The following is a 19,343-nucleotide window of genomic DNA, read 5'->3' on the forward strand; positions in this document are numbered from 1 at the left end:
CCAAGGTACATGCCCCTGACTGGAATCGAACCTGGGACCCTTCAGTCCGTAGGCCGACGCTCTATCCACTGAGCCAAACCGGTTATGGCTCCTGATCCTTCCTGCCTTGCTCCGACCATCCGTGGCCCTCGCATGCTGGAGTTGATTTGTGATCTCCTCATAAAGGTCTCTCTGAGGTTTTAAAGGTTTTCAGAAAGCGCCACTGGCTACCTCACAAGCACACGGGTCAGAAGCAGAGCGAACACGGGGACAAAAACAAACACCAATGCGTGAGAATTCTCCTTTTTTTCACATGTCCTGGGGCCTGTGCCAGACTCTGTGGTCAGAACTCGGAAGCAAACTGGATACAGAACAGCCTTAATCAGCTCGGCCGGCGAGGTGGAGGGAGTGGGGGGAGGAGGGGGGCCCTCGGTCACACTACAGCCACCCTGGCCAACCTCTGCCACCAGCCATATGCAGCTGTTTACACTTAAATGGGCTCAAGTGAAATGAAATGTACAACCTAGCTCCTCCACGGGGGATCTGGACTCTGGGCTGGATACATAGCTGCCGTGATAAAGGGAGCCGTCCATGAGGGGGGCTGTTGGGAGGTGCCATGGTCCAACTGTGACCCCAATGTTAATGTCTGGGTTTTTCACCTCACACCAAGCGATTCCTCACTACCTGCCAGGTGTGCTACTGTCAGGTCCAGCCTGACAGGTTGAACTGGGCTGAGGTAGGGAGGTGGGATTTGAGAAAAGAAAAAAAGACGGGACAGCGGGAATCGGGAGGGCGGCGAATCTTCGAGAGACTGCGGCGCGTTTATTAACTCTGTAATGCCTTTTATACACAAAACACTGAATAGGAGGTCTGTGAAGAGGAATGTATTCTTTTTTCCTCTTAATCTCTAAGGGAGAGAGAGAGTAGAAGGACAAATTCTTGGTACAGTAAATCAGGCAGATTCTCAGTAAATAGTTAGACTTCTTGGCAAGCCATGAAAGGGTTGCTCTCATTCTGATAGCAGTCATATAAACAAACCTGGGAAAGCTCTGTAGGCAGGGGCTGCTCTCATTATACTGATTAATTGCCATCCAAACAGGCCTGGGAAAACTGTGTGGGTAGGGGGCCAGCCTTGCTAGCCCCTTCAGGTACAAGGACCGTGTCAGCTTACACCAGGCCTCCAGCATGCTACCATTTAACTCAATTCGGACACAGACTACCCAGCGATAGCATCAGAGCCTTGTAGGAGGGATGGATGTTTAAAAACGTACTTTTTAAAAAGAATTAAAAAAAAAATCACACTATCACAGATGCTCCCACAATTGCTAACATGGAAGCCACATGCCAGGCACAATACTTAGCTAAAGAAGATAAGGTTCCTGGCCTCTAAGAGAAAGCATTGGGCAAAGGTGTGTAAAAAACAGGCACTCCAACAAAAACTCACACACAGAGAAAGTTCCTAACAGCGTTCTCCGCCACGGCCCGGAAGTGAACACAACTAAAATGCCCGTCGGTGGGAAACAAAATGTGGTCTGTCCGTACAATGCAATTCTCTTTAGCCATGGGAAGGGATGAAGTACTGGTACCTGGTACAACGCGGGTGAACCCTGCGAAGGGAAAGGAGCCAGACACAAAAGGTCACACGCTGTAGATTCCATTTAGATGAAATATCCAGCGTAGGCAAATTCACAGACAGAAAGCGGATCGGTGGCTGCCAGGGCTGGGGCCTGGGGAATTACTGCGTGATGGATAGAGTTTCTGTTTGGGGTGATGAAAGCGTTCTGGAGAAGGTGGTCAGGACTGCACAGCAACCTCTATGCACTCAATGCCATGGGTGATATACTTATAATGGTTAAAACGCTAAATTCTAGGTGGTGTATTTTACCACAATTTTTATCAAGCAAAGGAGGAGGAGGAGGAGGGGGGGGAGGAAGAGGAGGAGGAGGAGGAGGAGGGGGAGGAGGAGGAGGAGGAGGAAGAGGAAGAGGAGGAGGAGGAGGAGGGGGAAGAGGAGGAGGAGGAGGAGGGGGAGGAGGAGGGGGAAGAGGAGGAGGAGGAGGGGGAGGAGGAGGAGGAGGAGGAGGGGGAGGGGGAGGAGGAGGAGGGAGAGGAGGAGGAGGGGGAGAATGGATATCAGAACATTGCCTGAAGGCTACAAGATATGCAACTTCTCGTCTCAGATTCTGCCCCCTTTCTCTTGTTGGGGGCATGCAAACCTCTTTCCCTCTGCCATAGTGAGAGGTCCAGCTTCGTTTTTGGTTTGTTTTCAAAGATGCGCACAATGGAGTGCTAACAGACGTGCGTAACCGAGTATTATTATGTCTATGGATTCCTGTGCCAGCGGAAGTGAGAGCAGGAGACTCCTTTCCCACTCTTGTCTCCGTGGCTATCTTCATCAGATAGATGGGAAGCACCGGTCCACCCATTGGGTGGGCTCAGGATGTTTGGGGTTAAAGAAGAGCATGATAGTAATACACAGTCCGATATGGGCATAAGATCTAGTTACACCGGGTACTCACAATCCATGCCAGGCTCTTGCCAACCGCTCAGCTTCCTGGCCTGGCCAGTGTGGCTCAGTTGGTGGAGCATCCTGTGCCCTGGAAGGTTACTGGCTTGATTTCTGGTCAGGGCACATGCCCAGGTTGTGGGTTCGGTCCCCGAGAGGCAACCAATCAATGTTTCTCTTTCACATACATGTTACTCTCTCTCTCTCCCTCCCTCTCTCTCTAATATCAGTACAAACATTTTAAAAAGAGCTCATTTTCTCTTCTAAACCTTGCCTCAACTTCCTCAAATGTTTGTTGTGAGGATGAAATAGGTTGATACCGTAAATCACGCGCTGGTGATTAACACACAGTTTGTATGAAATAATGTTAGGTTTTTGTAATTATTCTGCAGGTGAGGCAACTGAGACTTACAGCACTTAAGTTAATTGCTTAAAGTCACCCAAAAGCTAAGATTATCAGATCCCAGCAAAGGTCTCGCCCTGCCCTGCCGCCTCTGCAGTTGAGCTAACATTGTGAGCATTGAAATAGGGCAGTCCTATGTGGGATGGGCTGTAAGAACAAAACATTAGACTTCAAAGACTTAGAATGAAAAAAACAATGGGAATTATCTTGTTAATAATTTTTATGGTGACCACATGTTGAAATGATGATAATCTGGCAACATAAGGTTAATTAAAATATTTTACAAAAATTAACTTCACCTGGCCTTAGCTGGTTTGGCTCAGAGAATAGAGCATTGGCCTGCAGACTGAAAGATCCCGGGGTCAAGGCCACATGCCTGGATTGCGGGCTTGATCCCCCTAGCAGCAGGGAGTGTGGGGCGTGCAGGGCGTGCAGGAGGCAGCCATATTGATGTTTCCATCACTCTCTTTCCCTCTCCCTTCCTCTCTGAGATCAATTTAAAATTTTTTAAAAATTAACTTCATCTGTTTCTTCTTACTTTTTCAATGTGCCTTTTTAAAAGTTACACACGCGGCTCACATTTCTTTTGAACTTTGATGCTCTACAGCCTGGCAAATAATTTGTACATGTTTTCCCATCCCCACCCAACCACAGAGATACTCTGAGGACGGTGTGTCCTCAAGAATCTCTAGCCGAAAACGGTTTGGCTCAGTGGATAGAGCGTCGGCCTGCGGACTGAGGGGTCCCAGGTTCCATCCCGGTCAAGGGCATGTACCTTGGTTGCGGGCACATCCCCAGTGGGAGGTGTGCAGGAGGCAGCTGATTGATGTTTCTCTCTCATCGATGTTTCTAACTCTCTATCCCTCTCTTCCTCTCTGTGAAAAATCAATAAAATTTATTTAAAAAAAAAAAAAAGAATCTCTGAGATGCCTTGGCTGCTGGCTCAGTTGGATGGAGCATCATCCTGTACTCTAAAAAGTTGCAGGTCTGATCCCAAGTCAGGGCACTTACAGGATGCAACTGATCTCTCTCTCTCTCTCTCTCTCTCTCTCTCTCTCTCTCTCTCTTTTCCTCTCTGAAAGCAATAAAAATATAAACAAACAAACAAAACACACATTTCCTTGGGTGAGGACTTTTTAAATTAAAAACAAAGAATCTCTAAGGCCATCATTTGCAATAGGTGATGCAATGAATAAGGAAGATTCTGCAATGGCAGGAGGGGACACACCGGAAAGGAAAAGCTGTGCAAATGGGACTCCACCAATGCTGGAGGGTGAGGGAGAAAACCTCTGATCTCCAACCAAGTCACGCTGGTTGCCAGTTGCTGAGCTCCTTTTAGGGGGGGCGGGGGCGGGCAGTCACTGTGTGGAATCCTCACCTTTCTTGCCTCTGAGCTCAACAAGCTGGGAATTGGCTAAACATCCACCAGTGAATGACAGAAGCACCATGGGCTTTGAGAGGGGAAGTGACTGGCCTACGGTTTAAGGGTGCAATTCCGACAGAGCAGAGCTGGGTCCTGATGCTGGGCCCCACACAACATCCAGGGCCGGTTGCTTCATGTGCAGTCACATCACTGCCCTGGAAGGCCACTGCTTCCCTGTTATGTTCACTCCCTATGACCCATAATGATGGTGATTCTGGCCCTTCTGCTTTCTTCTTCAAGCCCTGAACCTCCTCTGTCATCCCACTCACAGCCGGTGTCCTTGCCTCATACCCCACCAAATCCACTCCGCGGTCTGCTCCTGCACCACCGCTCTCTGCTTCCACCACCGTGGCCAGAAAGCAGGTGTCCCGACCCAAGGCCCATGCTCTACTTGTTCTCTGGATCCCACCCCCTCATTTTCTCAAGAACCTCCCTCCTTCACTATCCCCTCTCTTGCAGCATCAAAATTTTCGTTCTACTCTCTTTCCCATCAGCACTTCAATACAACCTCTTATCTTTTTTTAAAATATATTTTATTGATTTTTTACAGAGAGGAAGGGAGAGGGATAGAGAGTTAGAAACATCGATGAGAAACATCAGCTGCCTCCTGCACACCTCGCCTCCTGCACACCCCCTACTGGGTATGTGCCCGCAACCAAGGTACATGCCCTTGACCAGAATCAAACCCTGGACCCCTCAGTCCACAGGCTGACGCTCTATCCACTGAGCCAAACTGACTCTGGCACAACCTCTTATTTAAAAAAAAAAAATTATCCTTCAACTCCACATTCTTCCGTAGTTTCTAACCAATTCCTTGGCTCTCTCATATCCTGAGAGTTGAGTGTTTGTTGCATTTACTTCTTCACCTTGTATTTCTCTAGAACTCCCTCCAAAGAGTCCCGTGTTCCCGCTATTCTGCTGAGTGTGCTTGTTGAGCTCCCCAGCCCCTCCGCAAACTGTGGTCCTTGATCTGGACAGTTCTAAGTTCTGGTCTCCTGAGGAGGATGGCTCTGGCTCTATCATCAGAAGACACACAAGAGGGGCCAGGAAGGGGCACGTGAACTGAACGAGGGTAAGAGGAACCCAGGGCTCCCTGTGCTTCTCAGTGGCCCCAGGACACCAAGAACAAACCAACATGGCACTGGTTTTCACAGCATTTAGGGCACAGATCGGGCCCTTTTAGAAACTCAAGTACCCGACGGTTTTCCTCAACCTCAGTCCTCTGTGGGGTGCAGAAGTTCAACCCTCTCAACAGCAAGATCTGGGCGTCCAGGAACTTTCTCCCTCAAGGAATCAGGGTAAATAAAGAAGCAAATACTATGGTGAGAAGAATCAGAGGTAAGCAATGAAAGGCAGAGATGACAATGAGACAGGAACCGGAAACAGAGACAGCTCCCGACAAAAGGCAGAGGACAGACAAGACAGAGCACTCCCCACTCAGCCACCATGACCAAGACTGGTCCCATAATCCTCTCTTCCTGTGGAATTCACTTGGAAGGCTTCTAGCCCAAAGAGATGAAGGTTATCCAAAAATTTTACGTATTATCCAAGGGTATCAGGAGTGATATAAGGAATTACGGGAAGACAGAGACAGAGGTAAGGGCAGTCGTCCTAAAAACATTATTCCCCAGGCTTTGTATCAATTAGAATGCTTTCAATTATAACTAATTTATAATTTACAATTATCAATAATAATAAAAGGGTAATATGCTAACTAGACCAGACGTCCTTCTGGACATCATTCCGTACTAAGCCAGGCCAGAGGGAAGCAAGCCCGGGTCCCAGGTGCCAGAGGGAAGCTGGTGCCGGCAGCCAGGGGAAAGAAGGCCTACTCTTGCACGGATTTCATGCATCGGGCCTCTAGTACCTAATAATGGCTTAAACCAAGACTATAGTCATAGTTTACAAGAATTTTGGAGCTGGGTAGTGCTAGGTTAGGTTCTGTCTGAATAATATCATCAAGAACCATGTTTATTTTAATCAACCCCAATGTGGTGGATTTCTTCCTGGAGATTGCCACCTCATGGCAGTAAGATGGTTGCCAATAACTCCTGATTCACACAATAGTATCCCCAGCCATAGATATGCAGATGAAATGGGGAATCACTGAAGATTTTTAATCAGAAGTGGGATATGTTCAGATTTGTATTTTACACAAATTTCTTTGGGGTCATACATAAAAGACAAATTTTAGAAGACTGCCAAGGAAGGAAGGATAAACAGTGTGGGTGTGATCAAGAGTCAAAAGGAAGCCAAAGTTGCGAGGAATTAAAATGAACAGCATGGCAGAGGGCACTAGGTAGTGAGAAAAAAAACAAGAGGCATGGGATGCCACAGAGAGTAACTGACAGATATGTAAGTCTGGCTAAACAGACACATAAAAAGATGCTCAATTTCACCCACCATCAGAGAAATGCCAATAAAAACCACAATGAGATTCCATCTCACACATATTAGAATGACTATCATCAATAAATCAACAAACAACAAGTATTGGTGAGGATGTAGAAAAAAGGGAACCTTCATGCACTGTTAGTGGGTATGCAAATGGTTGCAACCACTATGAAAAACAGTATGGAGGTTCCTCAAAATTTGAAAAATAAAACTACCCATGACCCAGCTATTCCACTTCTGGGTCTTTATCCTAAGAAATTCAAAACACTAATTAAAAAATATGTATGCATCCCATGTTCATTGCATTATTATTTACAATAGCCAAGATAAGAAAGCAACCTAAGTGCCCATCAATAGATGATTGGATAAAGAAGATGCGGTACATATGTACAACGGAATATTACTTGGCCATAAAAAAAATAAAATCTTACCATTTTTGACAATATGAATGGACCTAGAGCAAGCATGTCAAACTCAAAGGCTAACACGGGCCAAATAAACAAGGTGTAAGTTTATGTGGGCTGCAAAAAAACAAAAGCTTCAATTTTCATAGAAACATAAGTTTATTTCAATAGAGACATGCTGAATACAAAGGGCTGAAATAGATGAGTCATCATTAATAAGTATTCATGGTGGGCTGCATGCGGCCCACAGGTCGGAAGTTTGACATGCTTGACCTAGAGGGTATTAAGCTAAGTGAAAAAAGTCAAAGACAAACACCATATGATTTCACTAATATGTGGGATCTAAAAAATCAAAGTAAACAAACAAAACAGAAACGGACTCATGGATACATAGAACAAACTGACGGTCTTCAGAGGGGAGCGGAGGTTGGGTGTATGGGTAAAAAAGGTAAAGGGAATAGGAAGAACAAATTGGCAATTACGAAACAGTCCTGGGAGTGTAAAGTACAGCATGGAAAATACAGTCAATAATACTGTAATAATATGGATGGTGCCAGGTACATATTAGACTTACCAGGGGGATCACTTCATAAGTTATATACATACATGTCTAACCACTGGGCTATACATCTGAAAGTTATATAATACTGAATGTCAAATGTAAATAAAAATTAAAAAAATAAAATGAAATAGAAGTCGGGCCGAAACCGGTTTGGCTCAGTGGATAGAGCGTCGGCCTGTGGACTGAAAGGTCCCAGGTTCGATTCCGGTCAAGGGCATGTACCTTGGTTGCGGGCACATCCCCAGTTGGGGGTGTGCAGGAGGCAGCTGATCGATGTTTCTCTCTCATCGATGTTTCTAACTCTCTATCCCTCTCCCTTCTTCTCTGTAAAAAAAAAAATCAATAGAATATATATTAAAAAATAAATAAATAAATAAGTCGGGCTGTTCTTTCTGGAACTGCATGTTTCTCACAAGCCCTTTTACTGAAACATAAGAAGGTTCTGTTTTGTTCCTTGCTACCAAGAAGCAGAAATGACATTGGGGTTAACCTGGGGCAAACTCTTGCCTGTGCTGCAAAAACCCCTCGCTACTCTGGTAGCTGATGTCTGAAATGGCCTCTGTGAATAGCCACGTCTCAGTAAATCAGGGTGCCTGAGACGGGGAAGCCAGATTGTCTGGGCTGGACACCCAGGTCTGCCCTTGAATAGTTCTGCAACTAGTAGAGTCATTCGACCCAGAGGTCAGCAAAATGTTTTCTGTAAAAAGCCAGATAGTAAATATTTTACATTTTACAGGCCCTAGAGTCTCCATCACAACTCCTCAGCTCTGCCATTATAGCATGAATACAGCCATAGGCAATATGTAAATGATGAGCATAGCTGTATGCCAATAAAACTTTATTTAAGGACACTGAAGTTTGGATTTTATATAACCTCATAGAATATTATTTTTAAATAAAAAAAAAAAAAACAGGAATTGAACCGGTGACCTCCTGGTGTATGGGCGACGCTCAACCAACTGAGCCACACCAGCCAGGTAGCATATTTTTCTTTTGGTTTTCTTCAGCCATTAAAGAATGTAAAACCCATTTCTGCCTCATGGGTCATATAAAAACAGGTGGGTGTGACCCTGATTTCACTTCCCTGAAGCTCAATCACCTCATTGATGACTTCAGAATAATAATACCTAGAGGACTTTTTGAGCAAAACAAATAAGCTATTTCATACAAAGCACTTAGCATGACTTCTTGTGCACTAAATATTACCTATATACTAGAAAAAAATTCTCAGTCTTGTTTTACAGTCTCTCTGGGTGAAACTAGCCACACTGAAGGCTTCAGCCACACCTGTTAACAGTCTCCAAATACTTGTCTTCAGTCGGACTTTGCTCTGAAATTCCAGACATCATGGGTTCCTCTGTCCCTTCAGGCCCACCTGCAGAATTTGATCTCATTACCTTCTCCTATAAGTCTGTATTTTGGAATGAATTATGTGTCTCTCCCCGCCTCCCCCCCCAAAAAAAAAATTTATAAGTTGAAGTCCTAAACACCAGTACCTCAGCATGTGACTATGTTAGGAGCTAGGGTCTTTAAAGTGATCACAAGGTAAAATTAAGTCGTTAGGATGGAACCTGATCCAATCTGACTGGTGTCCTAATAAGAAGAGATTAGGACACAGATACGCATAAAGGGACAACCATGTGATGACACAGGAAGAAGATGACCATCTACAAGCCAAGGAGAGAGGCCTCAGGAGAAACCAACCCTGATGACTCCCTAATCCCGAACTTGCAGCCTTCAGAGCTGTGGGAAATCAATTTCTTTTCTTTAAGCAGCACAGTCTGCGGTATTTTGTTATGACAGCCCTAGAAAACTAATATTCTGCTTCTCCTCATGAAATTCCATCTCACCGATGGCCCTCAAATCTATCAAATGATAACAGTGTGGTGATTTTAAAGAAAATGGCCACAAAATTCTTTGGCACATCTCCCACTGAGAGCTAGGGCCTATTCCCTCTCTCCTTGAACCTGGGTGGGGTTGGGACTACTTTGACCAATGGAATGAGGTAGGGATGATGCGCATGAATACCGAGGCTAGGTCAGAAAAGGTCACGAAGCTTCTCCTGACTCTCCGGGAATAATCATTCTGCAGGAAGGCAGCCATCATGCAAGAAATCTGGTCACCCCAAGGCCGCCAAGCTTCAGCGGCTTGTGGAGGTCATTCCGGCTCCAGCCTTGCTAAGTGTTTGAGTCATTCCCACTCGTGAATGAAGGAGTCTGAGATGACTCCAGTCGGTCCCCTTGAAGTCACCCCCAAATCTTTGGGTCTTTGGGTAAAAACAAGCATCTCCTCTGTGCCTTATTCTAATTTGCAGACCACACAATTAATTAACCCAATAAAATGGTTGTTGTGTACATGTACATATAGATGCCTCTGCCCCAATATTTACACACACACACACACACACACACACACACACACACACACACACACACTCTTTCCTGGCACAGACTCCTCAAACCTTGTAAGTTCCTAAGTGTTAAGAGCACTAGGAGCGTCTTTTGTTCTAACAGGTGACTGTGGTGGGCTCCTGGATGGGGGCTGGTCACCACGCAGACCAAACCATGATTAGAAGCTTGGAATTTTCAACTAGTCCTGCCAAGCCCCATTCTCCAGAGAGGGGAGAGGGGCTGGAAATGGACTTAATAATTGATCATGCCTACATGAGAAAGCCTTCATAAAATCCCAAGAGTACACAATTCAGGGAGCTTCCAGGTGGGTGAACATGTCCACAGCAGGAGGTTGACGATGCACCCTAACTGCATGGGGACAGAAGTGCCTGTGCCCTGACCTCGTTCCATGTATGTCTTCATCTGTATTATCATATCCTTTAATCCTAACTAATAAAAGAGTAATATGCAAATTGACCATCACTCCACACAAGATGGCTGCCCCTATGTGGACACAAGATGGCCAGCAGGGGAGGGCAGTTGGGAGCAACCAGGCCTGTAGGGGAGGGCAGTTAGGGGTGATCAGGCCTGTAGGGGAGGGCAGTTAGGGGCAATCAGGCTGGCAGGGGAGCAGTTAGGCATCAATCAGGCTGGCAAGGGAGTGGTTAGGGGGTGATCAGGCTGGCAGGCAGAAGCAGTTAGGGGCAATCAGGCTGGCAGGGGAGCAGTTAGGCATCAATCAGGCTGGCAAGGGAGTGGTTAGGGGGTGATCAGGCTGGCAGGCAGAAGCAGTTAGGGGCAATCAGGCTAGCAGGGGAGCAGTTAGGCATCAATCAGGCTGGCAAGGGAGTGGTTAGGGGGTGATCAGGCGGGCAGGCAGAAGCAGTTAGGGGCAATCAGAAGGAAGGCAGGCGAGCAGTTGGGAGCCAGCAGTCTTGGATTGTGAGAGGGATGTCCGACTGCCCGTTTAGGCCCGATCCCACTCCTAAACGGGCAGTCAGACATCCCTCGAGCAGTCCCAAATTGGAGAGGGTGCAGGCTGGACTGAGGGACACACACCACCGTGCATGAATTTCATGCACCGGGCCTCTAGTCCTTTAATAAACTGATAAGTGTTACCCTGCGTTCTTTAAATTAATCAAACCTATGGAGGGCGTCATTGAAACCTCTGATCTGTAGCTGGTTGTTCAGAAGCACAAGGGACAACATGAACTTGTGACTGACATCTGAAGTGTGGATGGAAGAAGGGTAGTCAGTCTTGTGAGACTCAGCCCTTAATCTGTGGGATTTGATGCAATCTCCAGAATTGAGTTAAATTGTAGGACGCAAAGCTTGTGGAGGAGACATGCTTGTTGTTGAGGGCAGGGGGGACTCCACACACTTTTTGTGACTGGAAGTAAAGTGTTCTAAGTAAAAAGTAAAGGAGACACACAAATACACAGTGGGGAAGAACTGAGTTTTCCCTTACACAGTTGTTTTACATAACTATGTTTCTTAGTGGTTTATTATGTACTAACTAGAGGCCCAAGGCACGAGATTCATGCAAAAATGGGCTTTCCTTCCCCTGGCTGCCGGCACTGCCTTTGCTCTGGCCCGGAGCCGCCTTTCTGCCTTCCCACGCTGCCCAGAGGCTCAGAGCAGCTGGGGTGGTGTGGAACACCTGCATCCTGCCCTGCCCCTAGCCGCTAGGTTGCCTGCATATGCAAATTAATCCACCAGCTTTGTTGGATTAATTTGCATAGTCACTCCTGATTGGCTGGGGGGTGTCATGAAGGTACAGTCAATTAGCATGTTGCTCTTTTATTAGGTAGATAGTAACTGGAATCACAATCAAGAAATGTGGGATTCATGCCAAAACCGGTTTGGCTCAGTGGATAGAGCGTCGGCTTGCGGACTGGAAGGTCCCGGGTTCGATTCCGGTCAAGGGCATGTACCTTGGTTGCGAGCACATCCCCAGTGGGGTGTGTGCAGGAGGCAGCTGGTCGATGTTTCTCTCTCATCGACGTTTCTAGCTCTCTATCCCTCTCCCTTCCTCCCTGTAAAAATCAATAAAATATATTAAAAAAAAAAAAAAAAAGAAATGTGGGATTCATACTTACCTGGCAGGGGAGATACCATGATCACGAAGGTCGTTTTCCCAGGGCGAGGCTTATCCATTGCACTCCTGGATGTGCTGACCCCTGCGATATAATTTTAAAAAAAAGAAAAAGGAAAAGAAATGTGGGATTCATAAAGAGTTCTCCTGCCCTGGCCACTGTGGCTCAGTGGCTAAATCATCGGCCCTCCCCCGGAAGGGTCATGAGCTTAATTCCTCATCAAAGGCACATACCTGGGTTGCAAATTCCATTCCATGTGTGGGGGGCAACCAATCGATGTTCTCTCTCACATCGATGTTTCTCTCTGTCTCTCCTCCCTCCCTTCCACTCTCTCTAAAAATCAGTGGGAAAATATCCTGTGGTGAGGGTTAACAACAAACAAACAAAAGAGCGCTCCTTCTTTATTCATTCCCTATAGCCATCCAGTCTCCAAGGCCAGTCGGCTAGGCCTGGACAATCTCTCCCAAAACCACATCTCCTCCCTATTACACTATCCCTGACCTCGTGGCTCTTCAGCAGCTTGACCTTGATCTCCTGCAACATCCTCTATTCTTGGATCTCTGCCTCCAATTGGGAACATTCTCAAACCCTTCCCTTTGCAGGACTCGAGGATATTTTTCCACCTGAAGCACCCCCCCAACAAATCCCTGTCCTGATTAAATGGCTTTTCATTTTCCTAAGGAGAAATTCCAAGTCCTTCTTGTAGCATTCAAGACCCACTAAGCAATGACCCTGTCACCTTCTACAGAATCATCACTTATTGCTCTCTGCTTCACCGTGTGCCCCAATAACCAAATGTAGCCTATTTCTTGGGCCTTTTCTGTGAACTTTCACTCCCCTCAACCTGGAATCCAATTCTCGTTCTTCTCTTTGAGCTTCTCAGCCTAGGTGTTACCTCCTCCAGGAAGTGATCCTAAACCCTGTAAGTATGAGTTAGCTGTTCCTTTTGGGGAGGGTCCCATAATGACCCAAGAATCTCCCTATCACTACATATACCCCATTCTTTGGTAATTACGCACTTCACTCTCTAATATCTCCATACACTTGGTCAGTTTCTCCAGGGTAGAGTCCATGACTAATCTCTACCACCCCTTGCTCCTTGATAAATTAACTCCATTTTATTCAGTTGGGAATATACCTTCATCCTAAGCCAATTCAGTCAACCAATTTTTTTTTTTTAATTTTTCCAGGGAGTGAGCTACAGATGGGTATGTCACTCAGTTCTGCCAATGGAAGGTAAGAAGAGGTCCTATTTGCCTCTAGAAAGATTTTCCTTCTTCATTAAATGATAGAGGTATGTGAATAGAGTCTATTTTTCTGCCCAATTCCCTCCCTTCTGGCTTCAAAGGTTATTTAGATGTGATGTCTGGAACAGTAGCAGCCACTTTGTGGACATGTTCAAGGAATCACCAAAAGAAAACCAATAGAGCCGAAACTGGTTTGGCTCAGTGGATAGAGCGTCGGCCTGCAGACTCAAGGGTCCCAGGTTCGATTCCGGTCAAGGGCATGTACCTTGGTTGCGGGCACATCCCCAGTGCGGGGTGTGCAGGAGGCAGCTGACCGATGTTTCTCTCTCATCGATGTTTCTGACTCTCTGTCCCTCTCTCTTCCTCTCTGTAAAAAAATCAGTAAAATAAAGAAGAATTTATTTATTTAAAGAATTTTTAAAAAAAGAAAAAAGAAAAAAAAAAACACCAATAGGATAATAGAGTGGAAGGATTAACTCAATTAAAAGCCCACAACCCCCACATGTGCCCCACCAGGAATTGAACAATGACCTCCTGGTTCATGGGTCAATGCTCAATCACCGAGCCACTTCAGTCAGGCTATAATAACTCCTGAATAATGAGATTTGATGAACTTCTACGTTAGTGAACACATCAACATAGGGAGGCTGGTGCTCCCAGAAAGAACATGGAAGGTCTGTGCACACACTCCCTCCATACCTTGCCCTGTGTATCTCTTCCATTTAGCTTTCTTGGGTTGTACCCTTTATAATAACCTGACAAGCATGTAATTTGTACTCCTGATTTCTATGAGCCATTCTAGCAAATTATCAAACCAACGGAGAGGGTCAGGGCAATGCCTGACATATAGCTGCTCAATTAGAAGTACAGTTCGCAACCTGGGATTTGCAATTGTCAACCCAAGTGAGAGTAGCCTTCTGGCATTGAGCCCATTACCTTGTGGAATCTGGCCCTAATTCCAGATAGACAGTGTCAGTTTGAATTGTAGGATACCCAGTTCAGGTCCACAGAGAATTGGAGAATTTCTTGATGGAGAACAAACCCACACATTTGGTGTCAGAAGTGGTATGTGAGTAGAGAAACAATTTTTGTTTAACCATCATCTCTGGTTTTTGTTGTTGTTTGCCTCAAATTCTTCTCACCTCAGTACTTGTTCATTTCCCTGAATCTCTGAAAGAGAAAGGGCCAGGATACCCAGCCCTTTGATATTTAGAGGACTGAACTCCTGTCTCCGGGAGGCAAGGGGAACATTCAGACATAAAGTTTCTAAGGATAGCATGCTGATGCTATATCGAGAGAGACTTATGGGAACTGAAAAAAGCTCTGAGTTTCTGCCACCTGACTGATTTCAGGCCCATTGTCCCTCCCCCTTGTTCTTCAATAAAGTGCTGAAGCCTTCTGCCTGAGTTACTCCACAGGAATACAGGCATTGGCCACAGGAACAGGGTCTCAGCTGGTGGTAAGTTGGAAGCCTGATAATTTAAAAATTATTATTTGAATACCCACTATGTGGCAGATACCTCCTGAGCTCTAGAGCTAGACTGTCCAATAAGAATCCACTTGCCACATATGATTATTGAGTTGTTAGTCTGACCCAGAGGTGTTGTAGTAAAAAATGAATTTTGTATATTCAAGACTTAGTACAAAAATGATACAAAATATCTTAGTGGTAATTCCTATATTAGTTCCATGTTCAAATTATATTTTTTTGAAATGTTGGGTTAAATAAAAATATTATTAAAATTAATTAATGTAGCCCTGCCAGTGTGGCTCAGTTGGCTGGGCATCGTCCCATGCACTAAGGGATTGCCAGTTCGATTCCTGGTCAGGGCACATACCCAGGTTGCTGCTTGGTCCCCAGTGGGCGGCATGCAGGGGGCAGCTGATCGATGACTTTCTCTCTCTTCGCTCCCTCTAAAAATCAATTAAAATAATTTAAAGGTTAAAAAATTAAATTAATTAATATATTACTAAAATTGATTTCTTTTACTTTGTAAAAAAATTTCAAGTCACATAAGTGGCTTGCATTTATGTTTTTATTGGCCAGAGTGACTGTAGAAATACAGTACTGAGAAAACTTGGTAATCTTTGCAGCATATGTACTAATGTGGAGGGTGTTTAGAATAAAAATAAAAAATAAACAAGAACAGTACCTAGTGAGACAGACTACACCTGGGGTAGTTGCTTTACATTGTGGGTCAGCAAGGACCTCTCTGAGACTATAATATCTAAGCTAAGAATATTGAGAAAGAGACACATGTGGGAAACTTGAAAGAAAGCATAGTAGGCAGAAGGAACAGGGGATACAAAAGCCCTGAGATGGCGATGAGGTTGGCATGTTCAAGAAATCGAAGGAATTCAGTGTGGATCCATCACAGTGTGTGAGAGGACAGCAGGTGAGAGAGGACCGCGGATGTGTGAGGTCTGAGGGTTAACCAGGGCAGACCCACGAGTGCTTGGTGAGCTTGAGTTAGGAGTTTGGAAGCCATTGGAGGGTATTGAGCAGAATAATGTCATGGTATGATTTGTGTTTATAAAAGATCATTTGGCTTGTGTCTGGAGAATGGGCTGGGCGGCAGGGGGGAGGGTGCAGCATCAGTGGTAAGAAAAAGCTATTTACAAAGTTAGTGCCAATAAACAGTCAGACAAGGACCATGGACAAGGGTAATGGCAATAAAAATGATTCCAGATATCAACTCAGTTGCTTTGTAAATAGAATTGATTGACTTGGATTGGATGGTCAGGGAAAAAGAAATCAAGGATAAGTAATACATTTAGAAATTCAACTACTGAATGTTTTGTCTCCAAATAGACACAGAATATTGGGTGAGTTCCAGATATGAGAGGACGGAAGAACTAAGAGCTGGGTTTAGGCAATGTTATGTTTGGGGTGCCTGTGGGACTCCCATGGGGAGATGTCAAGAGTCAGCTGGTTACATATCAGGGGAGAACTCTGCGGAGGAGCCAAGGCTGATTCCACAGATCGGAAGTTATCAGTGTAACGTTACAAGCTACGAGACTGGGTGACACCGCCTACGCAACAAGTAGAGAACAGAGGAGGCAGGAGCTCCACAACATTTGGAGTTAAATTTACAGGAGAAAGAGGCTTCTGGTCAAGATGGCAGCGTAGGCAAAAGTGGTACTCGCCTCCTCTCACATCAAAATTCACAACTCGGCCTTGGCCAGTTTGTCTCACTGGTTAGAGCATAGGCCTGTGGACCAAAGGATTGTGGGTTCGATTCCTGGTCAAGGGTACCTCTGTTGCAGATTCACCAGCCCTGGTAGGGGCAGGTGTGGGAGGCAACCAATCCATGTGTCTCTCACTTGGATGTTTCTCTCTCTCCCTCTCCCCTCTTTCCCTCTCCCTCTCTCTCTCCCTTGCTCTATCTGAAATAAATTAAAAAAATACTTTTTAAAAAAATGAACAATAAAATGGTAATAAATGCATATCTCAACTATTGAATCTAAAAATCAAAATAAATGAACAAGGAATCCAATGAATAAAAGAAAATGATGAATAAAATAGAACTAGAGGCATAGAAACATGGAACAGACTGACAAATCTCAGAGGGACGAAAAGAGGGGGGTCTGGGAGAGATTAATCAAAGAACTTATATGCATATATGCACTATCTATGGACACAGACAATAGGGTGGTAAAGGCCTGGGGTGGGATGGGAATCAGGTGGAAGGGGGGTGGGGGGAGGGGAAAGGGGGGACATCTGTAATACTTTCAATAATAAATGGTGGGTGTGTTTTTTTTAATTAGAGGAGAAAAAGAAAGTAAATAATACTGAGTTGAAGTGACCAACGGAGCTTTAAAGATAACCAAAGTGTGTGCATTTTACCATCTAAAGGCATAAAAAACTTGTTTTCAGAAGGAGGATGTGGTTTATGGGTCTCATGTCACTAAGATATCAGGATAAGACCTGAGAAGGCACACTGGGGCGGTGACATGGAGGCCATAGGCCTCCTTAAGGGGAGCACAGTCCGTGGAGTGCTCAGGACCTAAGTCAATTTGCAGTGAGTTTAGGAGAAAAATTGAGATGACAAGTGGAGACACTGCCTTTCAGCGTTTGGCTGTGAATACTCTTCACTGTGAGAATTTTCTTGAGAGAACAAGGCTGAAGCTGGAAAGGAGCTTAGGCCAAGGACAGTTTCTTTGTGAAGGGAGGGGCTATGATCATGTTTGTCTGATGGAATGGTCTCGTAGAAAGAATATCTTGGGGAAGTTTTGGCAGGTAAGTGATATTGCAGATGGGGAATTGTTGGGAAAGTGGGACAGAGAGAGGATCCAGAGCAAACATGAAGGGGGAATGAACAAGAACTCTTGACTCACTCACTAACAGGTACAGACACACTAGAGAGTATGCTTGAGCGAAGGCTAAAAAGTTCACAATCATTACCCTTTTCTCATTAAAATATTAGTCAAGGGCATCAGCTGAGAGCAGGAATGGGGAGGAGGTTAAGAAATCTGAGGAGAAATCAGAACTTCAAAGCATGAAGATGCAAACATGATGAAGAAAGAGAGGAACATAACAAGGGACTGCTGAGTTCCCATGTAAAATCTGTGGTCATAAATTGGGTGGTGCCCTGCAACAATTCTGATCTTGGGCAGGTTGCTCTCTCTGCCCAATGTATGATGACACTAATCCAAAAGCAAGGATGTTGTCATTGGAGTTGATAAATTGTCCTGTAAATGACACCTTTTATGAGTCACCGAATAGCAGCCATCATAACCCATCTGAGCACCATCTGTGGAACACAGGTTCTCCCCCACCCTGCAATGAGAGTGGGCCCATAATTTCACAACTCTGTCGCATTGACCTTTCCCTAACTATCATTGCCCAATCATCCTTCCTTGTTGTATCAACATTTTTAAACCAATAATTTAAGAAATTGTTGAGCTCATCATATCCTCTGAGGCCCTTGTAGGGTGTCGACTGGGTGGGTAGAGAGAACTGACCCTGTAGAAGAAGTATGGGGTGGGAGAAAGTTAAGAGGAGATTTCTGGTGGAATCCTGAGCTCAAATTCAGGCTCTCCCTCTTACTAACTGGGGGCTTTCAAAAAATTAATATAACCAGTTTAAGCCTTCACTTCCTGATCAGTACAATGGTTATACTAGTTATAACTACCATGATTCCATATTTTGAAAGTCACAGAGTATGCTTAGTGCTTTACACATATTCACACATGCAATCCTCAAGAGCCATATAAGAGGACTTTTCCTGAGGATTAAGAGAGGAGCTCTTGGCACATACAAGATGTTCATAAGTAGTTAATACAATAATGATCACCATTGTTCTTGACCTGAACTTGAGCTTCCACAATGTATGGTCCAGGATTGTGTCCTAGGACACAGGACAGAGGCTGGTGAGCACCAAGAGTCCCCATGTGTTAAAGACACTGGTCCACCCTAAAAGATTTCCATGTCTATTCTCATCTAATCCTCACCTAAAAATTGTTTTAACCAGAAAATCACCCTATCTGTAGAGGAGCAAACTGTAGTTCAAAGAGATATCACTAACTAAACACTCATATTGGGCAAGGTGTCAGAGAAGAGATTAGAGTACAGATTGACATAACTCCAGTGACCAACACTCCCGTAAAATACTGACTCTCAACTAGAGGTGATTTTACCCCCTGAGGACATTTGACACTTATAGCTGGAAGGTGTTGCTACTGGGTTCTTGCAGGAGGCCAGAGAGGTGGATAAACATTCTATAATGTAGAGGACAGTCCCCCAAAACAAAGAATTATCCACCCAAATATCAATGTTGCCAAGAATGAGAAACCCTGCCCTACGTGAAGCAACATCCCATAGACAACTGGGTGAAAGTGTTAAGTGAAACAGGAACAAAAGAAAAAGGGGGAAAATGAAGTAAATTGTCATACTAGGGTATGGTCATCTCCAGGTAATATTGGGGGAGGGATCTTTA

General features: G+C 45.0%; 1 protein-coding gene and 1 non-coding gene across 3 annotated transcripts in view; one reads left to right on the forward strand and one right to left on the reverse strand.

Moving 5' to 3' along the window:
• Window positions 1-19,343, reverse strand: part of LOC103297588 (60S ribosomal protein L32-like) — a 54,185-nt gene that overhangs the window by 2,081 nt on the left and 32,761 nt on the right. For both annotated transcript variants that reach the window (XM_054710002.1, XM_054710001.1), the window contains one exon: window positions 12,161-12,241. The gene's annotated coding sequence lies outside the window, so the exon portion shown is untranslated. The remainder of the gene's footprint in view (window positions 1-12,160; window positions 12,242-19,343) is intronic.
• LOC114227385 (U1 spliceosomal RNA) lies at window positions 12,153-12,310 on the forward strand. The gene has a single exon (XR_003613428.2). It is a non-coding gene; the product is annotated as a U1 spliceosomal RNA (small nuclear RNA).

Source organism: Eptesicus fuscus, chromosome 21, assembly GCF_027574615.1.
Source record: "Eptesicus fuscus isolate TK198812 chromosome 21, DD_ASM_mEF_20220401, whole genome shotgun sequence".
NCBI classification, from domain to species: Eukaryota; Metazoa; Chordata; class Mammalia; order Chiroptera; family Vespertilionidae; genus Eptesicus; species Eptesicus fuscus.